The 21723-nt window shown below is 35.9% G+C and overlaps 1 protein-coding gene across 2 annotated transcripts in view; it reads right to left on the bottom strand.

Annotated features, from left to right (window-relative positions):
* The window catches only part of CCDC171 (coiled-coil domain containing 171), a 437148-nt gene that overhangs the window by 71230 nt on the left and 344195 nt on the right, over positions 1–21723 (bottom strand). The gene's annotated exons all lie outside the window — the stretch shown is intronic.

Raw genomic sequence — 21723 nt, 5'->3', positions numbered from 1 at the left:
TGTGTCTATTTTCAGAAAGTTTGGGTTGCAATCACTGAAATTTTTTTCTGAAGTAGGTAGTTTAATAAGATGTACTTTGATGTATTGTTTTCAAATTTGGAATGCAGTATTAAAAGTTGACATACTTTTTTTTTTACTAGAGTTAACTGCAAGTTACAATTTAACCTAAATTTTTATCTTAAGAGACATGCAGTAGATAGATATAAACATGAATATATTAAAATGAGCTGAGCTGGTAAGAAATTTTAATTTACCTGGGAAAAAGTATGTTTTATAAGAAAAAGAACATATATTTAGTAGAAATGACTTCATTACAACATAGTTAGGAAAATGTAATTATATTCATGTTTATCACAGAGTAATGTTTCTGCTATGTAATATTGATCAGGCTGATGATAAAGCTAATAGCACAAATAATTTAAATGATTCCACATTTTCTAGTAACTTCACATGAAACCTAACAGCATAACACTATTGACATTACTGGACTTTATTACAACAGACTAATTAAATTTTTTTTTAGTTTTTTCTTCTGAGGTAACCTGAAGTGGGTTTTAGGTAAAAATATGTCATCCTCAACAATAACAAAAACATCATTATTATCACAATAACTAGTATTTGTTTAACAATATAAGATTCTCAAACCACTTTATAAATATTATTTCATTTTATCTTCACAAAAACCCTGAGAGGTAGGTGCCATTATTATCATTTCCATTTTAAAGATGAGGAAACTGAGTCAGACAGAGGTCAAATGACTTGCCTGGGATCACACAACTAATAAATGTCTGAGGCCATATTCGAACCCAGGTTTTGCTGACTATAAGTTCAGTGATCTATCCACTGTGCTGCATAATATAAAACTTGCCTTTCAATATATCTAATGTGGGTTCAAATACATTCACCACTTAAGAGATCCCATTAAAACATGTATTTCATTTCATATCATTTGTAATATTGACAGTTTATAGAAAACAGAAGATGACCACAATAATAGCCAGATAACATATGTTGTAACAGAAATACTCTGGGAATTTCTCCAGTAATTGGTGTTTAATATAGTCAGTAAGGGAAAGCTTCTTTAGAGAATGAGTATAAGCAATCTTTTGAGGAATGGAGAAGACTGCTTTTGGTGAGAAAGAAAAAAAGAGGTGATAAAATATTCCCCCAAAAGGAAGGCTGAGAGCAAAAACTTTAAAACAGAAGCAGATGCATGATTTATGGTTAAATATTGACATGTGTCATTTGTAAGAGAGTTAGTAAGTCAAAGTATATAAGAATATGGAGAAATAATCTTAAGTATTAAATAAATTAACATATATGAAAGAACCAGCATGACTAATTGAAAGTCATAGTAGATATGGGAATGAATCTTTTCATTGTCATTCAAGGACTTTAATAATCTGGCACTACCCTCTCTTTTCAGATTAGAATCCCCAGAGCCTGGCACAGTGTCTGTCACACAATAGATGATTCACAAATATTTGTTCATCTAACAAATGAATACCCTTGTAACTTAGTGTTTTGTAAATAATAAAAAAAAGAAATTAAGAGGGAAAGGAATAACTATCCAACAAAAAACTTCAGGGGAAAATGAGAATTTTTTTTTAATCAACAGAAAACAACTTTAGAGCAAGATCTCATACCATAAACCATGCTAACCTTGAAGTGGATAGTTGATCTCAATATTTAAGGGCATATTATTACAAAAAATTAGAGAATTGAAGGAGATATTTCCCACAGCAATGGTTAGGGAAAGGATTTACATCAAGAAAAGGGATAAAGGAGGACTTTTTGAAAAAAAAAACTACTACTAGTATGGAGAATTCCTAGTGAGGAAACCTCTTTTCTTGTTTTGTTTTGTTTTTTGCAGGGCAATAGGGGTTAAGTGACTTGCCCAGGTCACACAGCTAGTAAAGTGTGTAAAGTGTCTGAGGCCGGATTTGAACTCAGGTACTCTTGAATCCAGGGCCGGTGCTTTACCCGCTGCGCCACCTAGCTGCCCCCTGGAAACCTCTTTTCTTAATGTAAATGGTTCTGCAAATTACAGTCTTGGGGGGCAGCTAGATAGCGCAGTGGATAGAGCACCGGCCCTGGATTCAGGAGGACCTGAGTTCAAATCCGGCCTCAGACACTTTACACACTTTACTAGCTGTGTGACCTGGGCAAGTCACTTAACCCCAATTGCCTCACACACAAACACACGCACACGCAAAAAAATTAAATTACAGTCTTAGGGAGATACCACTGAATATTATAGAAGATAATACAGAAAATTAGATCATAAGTACCTTGAAATGATTTTGCAAGATCAAAAATAATGCAGTTAAAATACAAAGAGAAATTAGGAAAATTTGAATTAATTTACAAATTTATATCATTAACCTGATAAAGCCTTACATCAAATATACAGAGAGAATTGACATAAAATTTTTAAGATTGAGTCATTTTCCTTGTAAATAAGTAAACAAGATATAAAGAGTTTAAAAAATAAGAAATATAATCTATCAATAAGTAGAGAGGAGCAGTATGATATTGTATGGGGCTAAAATTCTAGCTAGACTGCCTAAAAATCTAATGAGTAGTCACCATTAATTATAAGCTTTAGCAGGAGTTTAGACTTTTAAATATTTATTAAGGAGCATAAGAATTTGGTGAGGAGAGAGAAAGAGGCCAAGATTCCTTCATCTATTTATCTCAGGGAGCCAGCATCTCAGCTCCACTCAGAATGAGGTCCTGGGTGAAAGAGAGCTTGCTCGCTCCTTCCTCCTCCCAGAAACCTCCTCTCCAAAAGGAAACAGGGCCATCCACACACACAGCTCCAAGCTAATTGGAAGAAGGTTTACAATCCATGAATTTCCCACATCAATGAAATCACACACAGAGACAAAACAAACACATTTTTAGCAATAAAACATATGATAAAATGCTCCCAAATGAAAATAAAACAACTTTAAATTCACACCCATTTCATTGGCAAAGATCATAAAAGACAAAAATACTTGATGTCAAGTGACATCTATATACTGCTAACGGATCTGGGGGTTGGTCCACACATTCTGGAAATCAATTTATGAGATAAGTTACCATAATGACTCATATTCTTTGATACAGTAATACAACTGCTGTGCATATGCACTAGAGGATCAATGGAAGTAAAACAAAACAAAACATCTGTTAGATTAGCAGAATAACATTGGAAAAGTCACTTCAATTCTCTAACTGGGAAAAAAATGTGGGAATTGAAAAAGATGACCTTTGCAGTCCCTTTCAGTTCTAAGTTTATTATGTTATGATCCTTTATATACCAAAACATTCAAAGCAGCACTTTCTATAATAGCAACAACAATAAAGTAGGTACTTATAAATTGGAGAGCAAATTATATGAATATAATTTTTTTAATTATTGCATAAGGAATGATGAATATGAAGAATCCTGAGAATTGAGGTCTAGTATGAACTTATATACAAAGCAGAGAAAGCAGACCCAAGAGAATAATGTACACAAATAATAGATAACAAAAAAGAAAACAAGAAGAAAGGACGACAGAACTTAGATCAAACTCAATGGTAAACATTATTTTCTTTTTGTTAAGATCACTGTAACAGAAAAATCTACCAAACTCTTTTTTGTTACTGTAATTATAAGGCAGGATACTATGGGAGGCGGTGAGGATTAGTGAGAAGTAATTATGATGTAAAAACTAAAATGAATTAAACAAATAAACAAAATCTTGAACTATGCTTGTTCTAATGTGTTTCTTCCCCTCTGTCTAGTGAATCTGTAATTATCCCTTAAAAGTGAGTGTCAGACTTGAAAATTCTCGAGTGTTGCCATTACAGATTAAAATGCAGCTGGAAAATGCTCAATGAAATAAATAAAAATGTTACAACATAGAAAATTTTGTATGCTTAAAAGTTGTATTAGGCTTAATCTTTCAAGTGAATAAGCATATAATACCATGTGTATTCTATATGTCACTTGGTATGTCATTTGCTCAAAAGCAACCCATAGCATTAAAATTTTTGTTGTTCAGTCATTAAAAGAAAAGAAAATGTTAATTTTTATGTTTTCTAAGTCAATATGTGGCCCAAAGATTTGTTCTATTTGAGTTTAACACCAATACTTTAGAACTCCATTTGCATGGTAGCTTCATCCATTTTATCCCCTTTCCTTTTTATCCCCCAAATCAGTAATGACCTTTTCCCACATGTGTCTTCACTAGTACTTTATATTTTATCATTCTTATCATGGTGTGTGTGTGTGTGTGTGTTTGTGTGTGTGAGATAGTCATTTGTGTATTAACACAACTCTACAAGACTCCATGAGGGCAGGCCCAAACTTGATTTAAACTTTCATTCTCCCAGCACCTAACAGTGTACATATACAGTAGGCAATTAATAAATGTTTCTTAAATTGAACATAACATAAAATCATCATAGAAATTATGAAAATGGTACTATAAATACTGAGTTTGCTTCTTTCAAGTAGTTCATAGCTAATCTTCCAAAATATTTCTTGATGTTTAAAATTAATGCCCAAAACAGAGACTACTAAAAGCAGATCTATTTTCTCATTCTTTTTTTTTTTTTTTTGGTGAGGCAATTGGGGTTAAGTGACTTGCCCAGGGTCACACAGCTAGTAATTGTTAAGTGTCTGAGGCTGGATTTGAACTCAGGTCCTCCTGAATCCAGGGCCAGTGCTCTATCCACTGCACTACCTAGCTGTCCCTATTTTCCCATTCTAAGTCTCTACAATATTGGAAATTCTCAAACCTACATGGGCATTGATGAAAAAAGCACTGAAATGGGTTCTAGTTCTAGTCCTGACACTTACTGGCCATCTAAATTCAGGTACATCATTTAACCCCATCAGTATTTGATTTCCTCTCTGTAAGATGGAGGGAATAATACCTAGCCTTGTAAGGTTGTATGAGAATCAATTGAGATGACACACAGAAATGATTTATAAACTATAAAAAGCAATACATATGCAAGTAAATGATTATTATTAGTTAACTTGGTTAGTTGGTTAACAATCATTATATTACACAAATTGATAACAAAATCTTTTGGGGGGGGGAGTGAGGCAGTTGGGGTTAAGTGCCTTGCCCAGGGACACACAGCTGGTAAGTGTTAAGTATCTGAGGCCGGATTTGAACTCAGGTCCTCCTGAATCCAAGGCCAGGGCTCTATCCACTGCGCCACCTAGCTGCCCTACAAAATCTTTTTAATAAGACAATTTGCCTTCTCACAGAAAAACAGTCCTTATGATAAGTGGTTTTAAGTGGACTCTTATAGTTTAGCATATAAAATATGAAGTATTTTATACTTCATACATGGGAAAATACTGAAAATGCTTCCTGAATTAATGAATAAATGAGTGAATGTGCCTTCCAGATGAGACAATCAACTATGTTGGTTCTCACTGTGACAACACAAAATTTTTATTTTGCATTTAAGAATAATAATATTTTAAATGAAACATCTTGTTATTTTATAATGTTTTAAAAATTGATTTAATTTTTACAGTGTTTTTATCCTAAAACAGATTTCTCTATATCATAAATGATACTCCTTTAAACCACTTTTTTAAAAAGTCAACATTTCTTGTTAGCAAAACAATTTTAATAAAGAAACTATATTTAAATATAATAGGATTATAGCTTTAGAGGAGAGAGGGATCTTATAGGTAATCCAATCTTCTGATTTTACAAATGAGCAAAGTAAGGATTCAGAGAAGTTATGTGTCCAAAGTCATACACAGTGGGAGAATTGGCATTCCAACCCAATCTAATTCCAAGTCTAGTGCTCTTTGCATTATTATCATTCTGCTTCTAAGAAGGCTGAATAAAAAGCTTGCAGCAAGTAAAATTAAATGTGGTCACCCTATTATTGTCCCAAGTATAGGGAAAATTAGCTGTTGTTTATTTTATATATATATATATATATATCTTAGAAATTAGAGACTACTGCACCAGTTTGGGGGCATTAAGCATTCATTAAAGCATATTAAATATTAATAAAGATAGCATACATGGCTCTGAAAGACAAGAAACCCTAGCTAGAATCTAGGGAGGGAGAGAGAAAATGGGCCTTGTCTGCTCTCACCAAGTTCCAGGGCCAAGAGCACTATCAGCATAAGGTCTCTGAGGGAAGGAAAAGAGGTGGCCCTTACACACTGCTTGAAGCTAATTGGCTAGAATCATTCAAATCTATAGGTTCACTGGATTTGAGGGTGGTTCAGAGCAATCTTGCTGATGTCAGAGCCCAGAGAACAGATCCTTTGGCTGGAACAAGGCTTTCAGGTGGGTATGGTTTTAATCCCTATTCACAGTCCCAGATCCCACTTGGTTGACTCTGGGCCAGTCTTAAAGGGCAGGCAGTTAGGCTTTCGAGTAAGGGGGTCTCTGAGAGTCCCAAAACCCCATTATTTTCTCACAAACTGCTGAATTTTTTGTATCAGTACCTAAATTAGTTTTTAATCCCTACCTTTTAATACTCATCTGTTTTAGAAAAGACATATTTTTGTTTTTATTTATTTGTTTGTTTGTTTGTTCATTTACTTATTTATTTTTTGTTTGTTTATTTGCAGGACAATGAGGGTTAAGTGACTTGCCCAGAGTAACATAGCTAGTAAGTGTCAAATGCCTAAGGTTGGATTTGAACTCTGGTACTTCTGAATCCAGAGTCTGTGCTTTATCCACTGCGCCACCTAGCTGCCCCCAGAAAGACATATTTTTGTAAGAAAACAGTAATAATTTGTCTTTTATTCTTTGCCAAAAATTTAGAATTTGGAATATGTGTGTGTGTATACACACACACTTATATACATGTATATGTATATATGTGTATATATGCATATATGACTTCTATATGTTTAATTTAGCAGAGGGAAGTAATATATGTATTCTATATACATATAGAGAGAGAGAGATTGGGGTGGAGAGAAAGTACTATGATTAATACATAAAACAATTGCCATGATATTGACATGTACAATATTCTCCTTAAAATGAAGTTTTCTTTGATAGCTGGAGAACTTGAAAGATATGAGTGAAGCAACAGTCAGGCAAGAAAGCCACAGTTCATTTGAGGAATGAAGAATGTTAACTTTATACATTAAAAAGTAATTCATAGTCTGTAGTAAAGGATGCTGGTGGGGGAAAAAACAACAACCTAACAACGTTGTAATATAAAAAGGGTGCCAAGTTGGCAGGGGAAATGGAAATGACAACATGAACCAAATGAGAAAAGAAATAGTAAATATCTAAGAGTTTTCCCAATGACCTTTGCCACACCCTTGTGAAAAGGACTGCATTTCACAATAGTTAATTCTTTTATAAAAATCTTGAGAATCATTATAGTAGAAAATAGTGGGATCATGATCTTATGCCAAACTCATATTCAGCATTTGAAAATCAATTCCTTTTCCCGTGTCATCTTTGCTTTCAGACTTTGGACAAATATTACAAGATGGCTTACATTACTAGTGGAAATCTGATTCTATGACTACTGAAAAAATATTATTGGGCCTACTGGAAGTAACATTTTATATGAGAGATATATTACAATATTGATCAGTTAATAAAAGGATAAGAAAATAAATTTAGAAGAAATTTCAGTTGTGTGCCTTTTAACTTAAAAATAAGTTTTTTTACTTTGCAAAAAAATTTTTGCAAATAAAAAACCATGGAAGTAACTTAATGACTAGATGTGCTTTTTTAGTTAAATAATATGAAATTCCAATTTTTTTTTCTTAAGGAGTTTATAGGGATATTTAGAGGTCCCAGATGCTAAAGGTGCAATGAAATCATAGTCATAGTCAACTAGCATACCATATACAAGTCACTGTACTAAAGATGGGGGGAAGGAGGAGCAAAGACTTATCCCTGCTTTCAGTAAGATCTGATAGTTAAATGGGAACAACAACGTGCAAACAAAATATATACAGAATAAATTGGGGATAGTCTCAGAAGGAAAAAGGATTCTGGAGAATTTGGAAAGTCCTCCTTCCCAGAAGGTGGAACTTTAGCTGAGACTTGAAGGAAACCAGGGAAGCCAGAAGGTGAAGTAGAAAAGTAAGGAATTTCAAGAATGAGGGACACAGTGAAAATGATCAGTATTGGGAGATGGAGTCTTGTGTGCAAGGAACAACAGAGAGGCCAGTATCACTGGATCACAGAGTATGTGAAGGGGAGTAAAGTGTAAAAAGACTAGAAAAGCAGGAAGGGGCCAAGTTATGAAGGCCTTTAAAAAACCAAATGAAGGATTTTATATTTGATCTAGGAAATAATAAAGAGCTGCTAGATATTAATGAATGGGAGGACTACAACACGATCAACTGAGTGGGGAATAGATGGGACTGGGGAGAGACAAGGCACAGAGAGAGCAAGCTATTTCAATAGCCCAGGTAAGGCAATGAAGACTAACAACAGGATGGTGGCAGGGTCAGAGAGCTAAAGGGAGTATATAGCAGATATTTCAAAGACAGAAAAGACAGAACTGGATTACTGATTTGGATACAGTAGGGTGAAAGAGAATGGTGAGTCAAGGTAGACTCAGGCACAGAGACTGTAAGATATATGAAATATACTTTTGAAATGTAATCTGATTCCTAAAGAGCAAGGAGAGGAAATTAGATACAAAGTCTCAAGAACATAAGAAAAAAATTTCCATTATTAAAAAGTAACTATAGGGGCAGCTAGGTGGCCCAGTGGATAAAGCACCAGCCCTGGATTCAGGAGGACCTGAGTTCAAATCCAGCCTCAGACACTTGACACTTACTAGCTGTGTGACCCTGGGCAAGTCACTTAACCCTCATTGCCCTGCAAAACGAAAACTAAAAAACAAAAACAAAAAGTAACTATAAAAGAAAATTGACTTCCATGCAAATGTTTCCTATGCAGAAGGGAATGAGCCTCTGGGAAGCTTCATTGCTAATATTCTGCAACAAATACTGTATCCTAGCTCTACACCCCTGTGTTGAAAGCTTAGGTCAAAGCTTTTAGATAAAAATGAATGGATGAATGAAAGAAATAAAAGCATTTATTGTGTACAAAGTATATTAAGCAGATGATAGTAGTGGTGGTAGGACAATACAAATACACAATGATGACAGTACTTGTCCTCAAAAAGCTTACATTCTAATGAAGGAAACAAACATAGAGGGGAGGGCTACTTAGAGAAGAGTGTTTTGGTTTGGAAAGTGACAGGAACAGTGAATAGGGTACAGGGTAGTTGACTGACATGCTTTTGTAGTAATGGTAGTACTGATTTAATTATAGTTCCAGAGTTTGACAGGGAAGGAGGTTGTTATATATACCTTTGGAGGGAGTACCTACCTCCATGAGACCAGAGATCATCAAATGTGTGATCATTAATATTACTGTTACTATTATCACTAATAATAATAGGTGCCAAATGTTTCGTAGACTCAAAAGTTATTCTTTCCATTTATAATAGAGTCTACCTAGTGCCTGTCACATTAGAATATCACAGCAGGAAGCATCCAATGGACTTGCTCAGATATTAAGAAGTATCCTCAAGGCTAAATTCTAGGTCCTATGAATGACAATGAAAATTATACTAAACCTTAGATACTGAATATGGGAAAAAATGAAAATTATCTCAGTTAAAGAATTTAATTTTTGTGTTTGATTTCATTTTGGACCTGATTAACAATATGGTGGTGCACAGTGGTGAGAAATCTCTAACACATTTACCTCCCCAAAATACATGTACACATGCAAACAAACATACTTTAATGGCTCAATATAACAAGTTTATCATAGAACTAGAGCTGGAATGTACCTTAGAGATCATTTAGTACAATCCTCTCATTTTCCAGGATGAGGAAAGTGAAGCCCAGAGAGGAAGTAAATTGCCTAAGGTCATACAGGTTGTAAACAGTAGAACCAGGATGCAAAGTGAAGTCCTCTGCTGCTAATTCAGTATTCATTCCATTGCCTACAATTGACTGGTTCATATCTGTACCATTTTTTGACTAAATGAAGTAACCAATAGAGAAATATAAATGTCAAACTACATCTGTATTCTATTCTAGACTCTACATTTGGAGAAAGGTTACAGGCATTCTAGAGAAGAATAGTAGTGATAAAGGTGGTGGTGGGAGGAGGAGGAGGAAGAGGAAGGGAATGGGGATACATGCATATGTATATATAGTAATAGTAGCTAATATTTACATAGCACTTTGTTGTTGTTGGTTGCTCAGTCCAACTCTTTGTAACCCTATGGATATGATGCCAATACTGCTCTTGGGGCTTTCTTGGCAAAGATACTGGAATGGTTTGACATCCTTCTCAAGTGGATTAAGGTAAAGTGATTTACTCAGTGTCACACAGCTAAGTGTCTAAGGACATATTTAAACTCAGCTCTTCCTGACTCCAGGCTCAGTACTCTATTGAGTCATCCGGCTGCCTCCTATGTGCCAAGAACTGTGCTAAGTACTTTACAATTATTATTTCATTTGGTCCTCATAACAACCCTGTAATCTAGGTGCTATTTTTTTTTAGTAATAAACATATTTATTTATAGTTTTGAGTTTCAATTTTTATCCCTCCTTCCCTCCCTCCCCTCCCCCTTCCCTTAGGCCCAAGCAATCAGATATGGGTTATACATGTATGATTATATAAAACATTGCCATATTTGTCATTTTGTACAAGAATACTTGAATAAAAGAAAAAAATGAAAGAACATGAACAATAGCATGCTTCAGTGTGTGTTCCATCAATATCAGTTCTTTCTTTGCAGGTGGTCATTATGTTTCATCAATAGTCCTTTGAGATTGTCTTGGATCATTGTATTGTTAAGAACAGTTCTTCATAAAATAATATTGCTGTCTCTATGCACAATGTTCTCTTAGTTCTGCTCATTTAACTATACAAGTCTTCATATAAGTCTATCCAGGCCTTCCTGAAATCATCCTGCTTGCCATTTCTTATAGCACAATAATATTCCATCACCATCATATACCACAGCTTGTTTAGCCATTCTCCAACTAATGGGCATTCCTTTGTTTTCCAATTCTTAGCCACCACAAAAAGAGCTGCTATAAAGATTTTTGTACAAATAGGTCTTTTTCTCTTTTTGGGGATGTCTTTGGGATATAAAACCAGCAGTGTTCTTGCTGGATCAAAGGACATGCACAGTTCTATAGCCCTTTGGGCATAGTTCCAAATTGTTCTCCAAAATAGCTGGATCTTTTCACAACTCCAACAGTAGATTAGCATCCCAGCTTTACCACATCCCCTCCAATATCCAATATTTTCCATTTTTGTTATATTTGCCACTCTGATAGGTGTGAGGTAATACCTCAGAGTTGTTTTTTTGTTTGTTTGTTTTTAGTGAGGCAATTGGGGTTAAGTGACTTGCCCAGGGTCACACAGCTAGTAAGGGTTAAGTGTCTGAGGCCAGATTTGAACTCAGGTACTCCTGACTCCAGGGCTGGTGTTCTATCTACTATCTAGCTGCCCCAGACTTGTTTAAGTTGCATTTCTCTGATCAATAGTGATCCAGGCCATTTTTTCATATAATTATAGATAGCTTACCTGTTCATATCATTTGACCACTTATTAATTGGGGAATGACTTGTATTTTTACAAATTTGATTCAGTTTTCTATATAATTGAGAAATGGAGCCTTTATCAGAGATATTTGTTTCAAAAATTCTTTCCCAGTTTTCTGCTTCCCTTGTAATTTTGGTTACATTAGTTTTGTTTGTGTAAAAACCTTTTTTAAATTTTATATATTCAAAATGGTCTATTTTATATTTGTTTTACTCTCTATATATTCCTCTGTCCATAAATCTGATAAATTATTCCACTCTCTTAATTTGCTTATGATATCACCCTTTATGTGTAAATCATGTACCCATTTTGACCTTACTTTAGTATATTGTTGAGATGTTGGTCTATACCTAGTTTCTACCATACTGTTTTCCAGTTTTCCAAGAAGTTTTTCTCAGAGGATGAGTTTCTGTTCCAAAAGCTTGGATCTTTGGATTTATAATATATTAGATTAGTATTAGTCATTTACTATAGTGTAATTTGTACCTATTCTATTCCACTGATCCATCTCTCTATTTCTTAGCCAGGATTAGATTGTTCTGATAATTACCACTTTATAATACAGTTTGAGGTCTGGTACTTCTAGATCTAGGTGCTATAATAATAATTATTATTATTGTTATTATTTGGTGGGGCAGTGAGGATTTAGTGACTTGCCCAGGGTCACACAGCTAGTAAGTGTCAAGTGTCTGAGACCGGATTTGAACTTAGGTCCTCCTGAATCCAGGACTGGTGCTTTATACACTGTGCCACCTAGCTGTCCCCCACATCTATATTTTAACTCTCTTTGGTGATGAAAATGACCACAGTGAATCCAATTTAATAATTCAGGATATGAAGAATATAATTGCATTTTTTAAAAATATATATCTTATTTTTTTGTGATGAAATAATGGGATTTAGCAGATACTCAAAGACCCACCTGGAGATTAATCTATACTGATTGAATCAAGTGAGAGTGATTGACTGCTGATTAAGCCTACTTCAAGTTAATTGGATTGTAATCACACCTGGCTATCCTTTCAGAAGGTATTGTTCTCAGAAACTAGACTGTGAACTCAACTTGAGAACAACTTCAAAGCCAATGGATTTGGATGACGCCAACCAATCACCTTGAAGCAGTGTGTAAGGACCGCCTCTGTTCCAGATCTATAAAAAGCTTCCACAAACAGCTTGCTAGAGTGTTCCTGATTAAAGCAGGCTCCTGGAGGAGGACTTCAGGAAGAACCCAACCAGGCTGGAATTCTAGGCTAGACTGGAGATGAAGCTTCTGATTTAAGGCGACCACAATTTAGATTTTAAACATCGCGTTTTCTATATTTATTTTTTATGTTACATTTTGGGTTCCAAATTATCTCCCTGCCTCCCTCCCAAGCTCACACTGGAAAAGGCTAACATCTGATATAGATATCTATGTAGAGCTTTATAATACATACTTCCATATATTATTAGTTTTTTCTCTGCAAGTAGTTTTTTTTCTTCATAGGTCCTTCATATTTGATTTGAATGATCATATTAGACAAAATAGCATAGTCATTCAAGTTACTCTTCAAACATTATTGCTATTACTGTATACTGTATTCTCTTGGTTCTACTCATCTCACTGCATTATTTCATGCAAGTCTTTCCATGCTTTTCTAAAATCAACCTGCTCATTTTTCTTTCAGCAGTAGTATTCCATCACATCATATACCACAACTTTTTCAGCCATTTCCCAATTGATGGGCATTACCTCAGTTTCTAGTTCTTTGCCACCACAAGGAGAACTGCTATAAATATTTTGGAACATATAAGTTCTTTTTCTTTTCCCTTGATCATCTTGGAAAACAGAGCCAATAGTGGTATTACTGGATCAAAGGGTATACACAGTTTTATAACTCTTTGGGCATAATTCTAGATTTTCACCAAAATGGTTGGCTCAGTTCACAGTTCCACCAACAGTGTATTGGTGTCCCAATTTTTCCACATGCCTTCAACATTTGTCATTTTCCCCTTCAATCATTTTAGCCAATCATTTTAGATGATACCTCAAGGTTGTTTTAATTTGTATTTCTCTAATCAATAGTGACTTACAGATTTTTTTCATATGGCTATATATAGCTTTGAGTTCTTACAAAAACTGTGTGTTCATATCCTTTGATCATTTTATCAGTTGGGGAATGATTTTTTTTGTTGCTCAGTCATTTAGCCATATCCAACTCTTTGTAACCCCATGGACCATAGCAAGTCCAGGCCTTTCTATTCACTATCTCTCAAAGTCTGTCCAAGTTCATGTTCATTTGTTCCATGACACTATCTATCCATCTCAATCTCTTCCATTCTCTTTTCCTTTTATCTTCAAATTTCCCCAACATCAGGGTTTTTTCTAATGCGTCCTACTTTTTCATTATGTGGTCAGAGTATTTAAGCTTCAGCATCAATATTTGACCTTCCAGTGGATAGCCTGAATTAATATAAATATTTTCTGATTTGTTCCCTTTGTTTTTCATGAGACTCTCAAAATTCTTCTCCAGCACCACAATTTGAAAGCATCTATTTTATGGCACTCAGCTTTCTTTATAATCCAACTCATACATTGCTACTGGGGAAAACCACAGCTTTGGCTATACACACCTTTGTTGGTGAGGTGATGTCTCTGCTTTTTACTATGCTGTCCAGATTTCTTCACAGTTTTTCTTCCATGGAGCAAGTGTGTGTTAATTTCATGGCTGTTGCCACTGTCTGCAGTGATCTATGATCTGACACTGCTTCCATCTCTTCTCCCTCTATTGGCCAGGAAGTGATGGAACCCATTGCCAAGATCTTGCTGGTTTTGATGTGAAGCTTCAAGCCAGCTTTTATACTCTCCCTTTTTACCATCATCAAGAAGCTTCTTAAATCCTCCTCACTTTCTGTGAAGTGGATTCACTTTCACCTTAATTCTGATTCCTCCAGCCTGGCAGTTTGCATGTTGTGCTCTGCATATTAGTTAAATGAGTAAGGTGATAAGATATAGCCTTGAACTCCCTTTCCAATCTTAAACCAACCAGTTGTTCCACATTCAGTTGTAACTGTTGCTTCTTGGCCTGCATACAGGTTCCTCAGAAGACAAATAAGATGATCTGGTACTCCTATCTCTTTGTGGATGCAAGTGAAAGTTTTTATAGTGTAGTCAATGAAACATAAGTTGATGTTTTTCTGGAAATCCCTTGCTTTCTCCATAATCCACAGAACGTTGGTAATTTGGTCTATAGTTTTGCTGCCTCTTAGAAAACCAGGATCCTCTTCTGGTAATTCTCAGTTCACAAATTACTGAAGCCTAGCTTACAGAATCGTAAGCAAAACCTTTCATGCATGTGAAAGGAGCATGATTGTTCGGTAATTTGAATATTCCTTGGCATTGCCCTCTTTTAGGCCTGGGAAATAAACTGATCTTTTCTAATCCAGTGGCCACTGTTGTGCTTTCCAAATTTGTTGCCATATTGAGTAAATCACTTTAACAACATCATCTTTTAGGGTTTTAAATAGCTCAGCTACAATTCCATCACTTCCACTTGCCTTATCGTTAGCAATGCTTCCTAAGGCCCACTTCACTTCATTCTCCAAGTCCAGAGCAGTAACCACACATCATTGTGGTTATTTATCAGTGATGTTAAAATCTTTCTTCTAGTTCTTTTGTGTATTCTTGCTACCCCATCATAATATCTCCTGCTTCTGTTAAACCTGTATGCTATTTTGGTCTTTTATTATGTCCATTTTTGCTTGAAGCATTACAATGATATCACTAATTTTCTTGAAGATAACTCTTGTTTTTCCCATTCTTTTGTTCTCTTTGCTTTGCTCATTTAAGAAAACTTTCTTCTCTCTCCTGGCTTTTCTCTGGAATCCTGCATTCAGTTGAGCACATCTTTCCCTTTCTCCTTTACCTATCACTTTCTTTCTTTCTTCAGATATTTGTAAAGTCTCATCAGACCACCATTTTGCTTTCTTGTTCTTCTTTTTCTTTGGAATGTTTTTTTTTCCAGGGCAATGGGGGATAAGTGACTTGCCCAAGGTCACACAGCTACTAAGTGTCAAGTGTCTGAGGCCGGATTTGAACTCAGGAATTCCTGAATCCAGGGCCGATGTTTTATCCAATGTGCCACCTAGCCGCCCCAGAATGTTTTTTGTTATTGTCTCCTATACAATATTGTGAACCTCTGTCCATAGTTCTTTAGGTACTCTACCAAATCCAATACCTTATATTTATTTATCACCTTCATTTTACATTGATAAGGAATGTTATTTAGGTTTATATGTCATCTGACGGTTTTCCCTACTTGCTTCAACTTAAGGCTGAATTTTGCAATAAGAAGCTCACAATCTGAGCCACAGCCAGCTCCAGGTCTTGTTTTAACTGACTGTATAAAGCTTCTTCACCTTTGACTGCAAAATATATAATCAATCTGATTTCTATATTGACCATTTGGTGATGGTTATGTGTAGAGTCGCCTCTTGGATTATTGAAAAAGAGTGTTTTCTGTGACTGGGAGTTATCTTGACAAAACTATTAGTCTCTGCTCTGCTTCATTCTGAACTCTAAGGCCAAACTTGCCTATTATTCCAAGTAGTTTTGGTTTCCAACTTTAGCATTCCAATCCTCTATGATGAAGCTGATATTATGTGTGTGTGTGTGTGTGTGTGTGTGTTTTATTTCTAGAAGATGTTGTAAGTCTTCATAGACTGTTCAACACCAATTGTTGGAGTATAGTCTTGTATAACTGTGATATTGAATGTTTTGTCTTGGATTCAAATAGATAATCATATTGTCATTTTTGCAATTATACCTTAGTACTGCTTTTCTCACCCTTTTATTGACTATGAGGGCTACCCCATTTCTTCTAAAGGATTCTTGCCCATAGTAGTATATTAAGTGATCATCTGAATTAAAGTCTTCCACTCCCATCCATTTTAGTTCACTGACATCCAAAATGTTGGTGTTTAATCTTTCCATCTCCTATTTCATCACATCCAGCTTACCTTGGCTCATAGATCTTACATTGCAGGTTTGTGCTATATTGCTGTAATCCCCTTGCTAGTGTTATTTAAAATGTTTGCATTGATATTCATTAGGGAAAATGGTCTATATTTGTCTTCATCTGTTTTTGCATTCTTGGGTTTAGGTCTCAAAACCATATTTGCTTCAGAAGGAAGTTGGTAGGACTTCTTCTTTAGATATTATTTTAGTTTATATCATGTTGAAATTAATTGTTGTTTAGATGTTTAGTAGAATATATTTATAAATCCATATGGTCCTGATGTTTTTTTCTTAGGAAGCTCATTTATGGCTTGTTCAATTTCTTTTTTCTAAAATGGGTTTATACATTAATTTCCTCTTCTGTTAATCTGGACAGTTTAAATTTCCATAAATATTCTTCCATTTCACTCAAATTGTTAGATTTATTGGCATTCAGTTGGCAAAATAACTCCTAATAATTGTTTTAACTTCATCTTCATTAGTGGTGTATTCACACTTTTCATTTTTGATACTGGACAATTTGGTTTTTTCCTTTTTAAAAATCTTATAAACCAGGGGCAGCTAGGTGGCACAGTGGATAGAGCACTGGCCCTGGAGTCAGGAGTACCTGAGTTCAAATCCGACCTCAGACACTTAACACTTACCTAGCTGTGTGACCCTGGGCAAGTCACTTAACCCCAACTGCCTCACTAAAAAAAAAAAACAAAAAACTTATAAACCAATGGTTTATCTATTTTATTGTGTTTAAATAAAAGCAGCTCCTAATTTTATTAATTCAATGACTTCTTAAACAAATTTTAAATTCAATTTTATTAATTTTACATTTAATTTTCAGGATTTCAAATTTGACGTTTAATTGGGATTTTAAAATTTGTTCTTTTTTCTAGCTTTTTAAATTACATACTGATTTGCTCCTTATTTTATTCATGTAGGCATTTAGAAATTCAATTTTTCCTTTGGTTACTATTTTAGCTGCATTCCATATGTTTAGGTATGTTGTCTCATCGTTAACATTTTCTTTAATAAAAGTATTTATCTTTTCTGTGCTTTATTCTTTGACTCACTAAGTCCTTAAGATTAGGTTAATTAATCCCCATTTAATCTGTTTTTCCATGGTTTTTTATTAAATATAATTTTTGTTGCATTATGATCCTAAAAGTATGAATTTAATCTTTTCCTTTTTTGCATTTGATCATAAGGCTTTTGTACCCTAATATATGGTCAATTTTTTAAAGGTGCCATGTACTACTGAGAAAATGTTATATTCTTTTCTATTTCTATTCAATGCTCTTCAGATGTCTATCATATCTATAATATCTAAGATTCTATTCATCTCCTTGGCTTCTTCTTTCTTTCTTTCTTTCTTTCTTTCTTTCTTTCTTTCTTTCTTTCTTTCCTCTTTCTTTCTTCTTTCTGTCTTCTTTCTTTTTAGATTTATCTGGTTCTGAGAAGGGAAATTGAGGTCCTCCCACTATTCTAATTTCACTATCTATTTCTACCTATAATTCATTTACATTTTCCTTTATAAATCTGGATGCTATAGCATTTGGTGCATATATGTTTAGTTTTGATACTACTGTATAGTCTCTGGTATCCATTTTAACATAATGCATTTTTTGATAGTTATCTCTTTTAATTAATTCTATTTTAGTTTTAACTTTGAGATCATTATTTCTACTCCTGCTTTTTTTTTTTTTTTTTACAGCGACTGAAGCATAATAAATTCCACTCTAGCCCTTTATTTTACTCTACAGAGCAGGATAAAAAATGAAGTCCACAAAATCAACAGCATTTCTAGCTAGCAATAATAAAATCCATGAAGGAATAACAGAATGGGAAATACTAATCAGAAGAATGACAAAATATGTAAACTTATAAGAATGTCATTGTGCTGAAGCAACTCAAAAGCCAGGGTATTATTGTTCTGTGCCATCATTCTCCATGCAGAGTCCAGAGACAACCAGAGTCCAGACCAGAGTCCAGTTTTCCTGATGACATCCCACCACTCCAAGAAGACAAGATCTCAAAGACTTTAAATGAACAGTTTTGTTTTGTTGTTATGGATGTCTCAGAACTCTAGGCTAGATAGGCCGTTTCTTAACTTTCTGAACTCCACGTGAATACCTGGTGTGCTTTAATAAATGCTTAATGCCCAAAGACTGGTGATAAAGGTTCTAATTTAAGGCGACCACACATTTAGATTTTAAACATCATACAACTCAAAACCTCTACAGATATAATTACAAAATGTTCCTTAAAGAAATAAAGAACAGACTTCCGAGGCAGAGCCAAGATGGCGGAGGAAAGGCAGTGAGCTCCTGAACTCATGACACGATTGCTCCAAAAAACATCCAAATAACGCCATAGGAAAATGCCCGGAGCAGCAAAACTCACAGAGGAATGTGCTGAAATCATCTTCTAACAAGAGCAGCTTGGAAGGTCAGAAGGAGGGAGCTGCTGTGCTGATACAGGAGTCGAGCCCAACCCCACAGTCATCCTGACACAGATCCAGTCTCAGGAAGTCCTCACCAAAGAAGGAGACCCCCAGAGCCTCTGAATCAGCTGAAGCACCAGTGTCGCCTGGAACTAAGCTCACAATCTGGTGAGTGGGCTGCCAACCACAACATACAAAGCTGGTTGACTAGCAAGTTGGTCTGGGGTCATCTAGGACCAGGAAACAGGCCAGGCAAGGGAAGAACCTGATTCTCCTTAAATCATACACCTGGGACTTCTTAAGCTTGGGATACTGCAGCCTGGAAACAGTTGCCCCCACTTTAAGGAGCTAAAAGTCTAGTAAAAGAAAGGCAAGATGAGCCGACAGAGAAAGATGAGGACCATAGAAAGTTTCTTCAGAAACAAGGAAGACCAAGGGGCACCCTCAGAGGAAGATGTCAACATCAGGGCCCCTATTTCTAAGCTTCCAAGAAAAATACGAATTGGTCTCAGGCCATTGTGGTGCTCAAAAAGGACTTTGAAGGATAAGTTAGAGAGGATAGAGGAAAAAATGGAAGAGAAAAGAGGGTGATGCAGGAAAGACACGAGGAAAAACTCAACAGCTTGAAAAGTCAAATGGAAAAGGAGGTACAAAAGCTCTCTGATGAAAATAATTGCCTAAGAATTAGGATTGAACAAATGGAAGCCAGTGACTTTATGAGGAAACCAAGAAAATAAAGCAAATCCAAATGAATAAAAAAAGAGGGCAATGTGAAATATCTTCTGGGAAAAACTGCCGACCTGGAAAATAGATAGGTCCAGGAGAGATAATTTGGGTCTACCTGAAACCATGATCAAGGAAAGAGATTAGACCACATATCTTCCAAGATATTCTCAGGGAAAATTGCCCTGAAATTCTAGAAGAAGAAGCTAAAATAGAAATTGAGACTCCACCGATCACTCCAGAAAGAGATCCCAAAAAGAAAACTCCTAGGAATATTATAGCCAAATTCAGAGCTCTCAGGTCAAGGAGAAAATATTGCAAGCTGCCAAAAAGAAAGAATTCAAGTACTGTGGAGCCCCAGTCAGGATAGCACAAGATCTAGCAGCTTCTACATTAAAGAACCAGAGGGCATGGGATATGATATTCCAAAGGGCAAAGGAAATGGATTACAACCAAGAATCACCTACCCAGCAAACTCAGCATTATCTTTCAGAGGAAAAAGAAGACTTTCAGATATTTGTGATGAAAAGACCCGAACTGAATGGCAAATTTGACTTTCAAATACAAGACCCTAGAGAACCATAAAAAAATTGGAGCTGGGGACACACCTGGGGTCGTACAGAGGGCGACTGTCTTGTGTCTGAGGCCAGGTTTTGTCTGGGGATCCCCCTGGGTCCAGGGGTGATGCTTTGTCCACTGTGTCACTTAGTTGGATGATAATATCTTTAGGGTTAAATTTAAGGAGTGAGGGAATTCACTGGGGAGGGGCAAGGGCAGAAGTGAAATCCTACATGAAAGTAACAGGAAAAGGCTTATGGAGTGGGGGAAGAGATGGAGAGGAGCAGGGCAGTAAATGAATTTTCACTCATCAGAAATGCTCCAAGCTCTTAAACTCATCAGAGCTGCCTCAAGGAGGGACTAACAGACACACCCACCTGGGTGGAGTAATCTATTTAATCTGGGCCGTAAATGAGCCTAACACTCATCAAAAGTGGCTCAAAGAGGGGCAGCTAAGTGGCGCAGTGGATAGAGCACCGGCCACGGATTCAGGAGGACCTGAGTTCAAATCGGCCTCAGACCCTTGACACTTACTAGCTGTGTGACCCTGGGCAAGTCACTTAACCCAATTGCCTCACCAAAAAAAAAAAAAAAAGTGGCTCAAAGACCTCAATCTCATTAGAATTGGCTCAAGGAAGGAATAATGTACACACTCAACTGGGTGGAGTAATTTCTATAACCCTGCAGGAAAACAGGAGGGGGAAGGGGATAAAGAGAGAGGGGCAAAAGAAGGAGGGCAGAGTGGGGAGGGGACAGACAGAAGCAAATCCCTTTTGAAGAGTGGTAGGATGAAAGAAACGGGGATAATAGAAATAAATATCATGGGGAAGGGAATAGGATGGAAGGGAAACAGTTAACAATCGTGTGAGATTTAAAATTGGATATTAGATCATAAATCTCCCCTCTTTAATCTTTCCCTTAATTTATCTCCCCGACTAGTAAATGGAAGAAGCTTCTGGTTTTCTAGTTAGAGCCTTTTATTGTACGGTAGTCACAACGTGATGTTGATTAGAAGGATAGGAAAGTAGTCAAGCGCGTGTTGCTGCTAACCGCCAGGCCAGTCGAACTCTCGTCAGCATCAGCCTGTGCAGCGCAGTCAGGAGACCAGCAGAGCAGGAAAAGCTGAGTTTATTTTTCTAAAATAAAAGTTGCCTCCCGTAAAAAAAAAAAAAAATGCAGGCGGGACTGTGTGTGTAGCTCAGCCATTGGTCTCCTCCCTGAAAGGGTGGTCCTTCAAAAACTGGCATCTTTCAGTTATCCTAACTGACTGTTAAAAACTTTCATTTTTTTTTTACCACAATAGTATCATGAAAAAAGAGAAAAGGGGAAAAACTTGAGGAATGATGGAAAAGGTGTGTTATATGATTGTAGTGGAATGGACTTGTGCTACAGGAAATGCTACAGGATGATCCCAGAAAAACCTT

This window comes from Dromiciops gliroides, chromosome 1 (assembly GCF_019393635.1).
Source record: "Dromiciops gliroides isolate mDroGli1 chromosome 1, mDroGli1.pri, whole genome shotgun sequence".
Taxonomy (NCBI): Eukaryota; Metazoa; Chordata; class Mammalia; order Microbiotheria; family Microbiotheriidae; genus Dromiciops; species Dromiciops gliroides.
The sequence above is the reverse complement of the archived record's forward strand: the minus strand, read 5'-3'. Positions and strand labels throughout refer to the sequence as shown.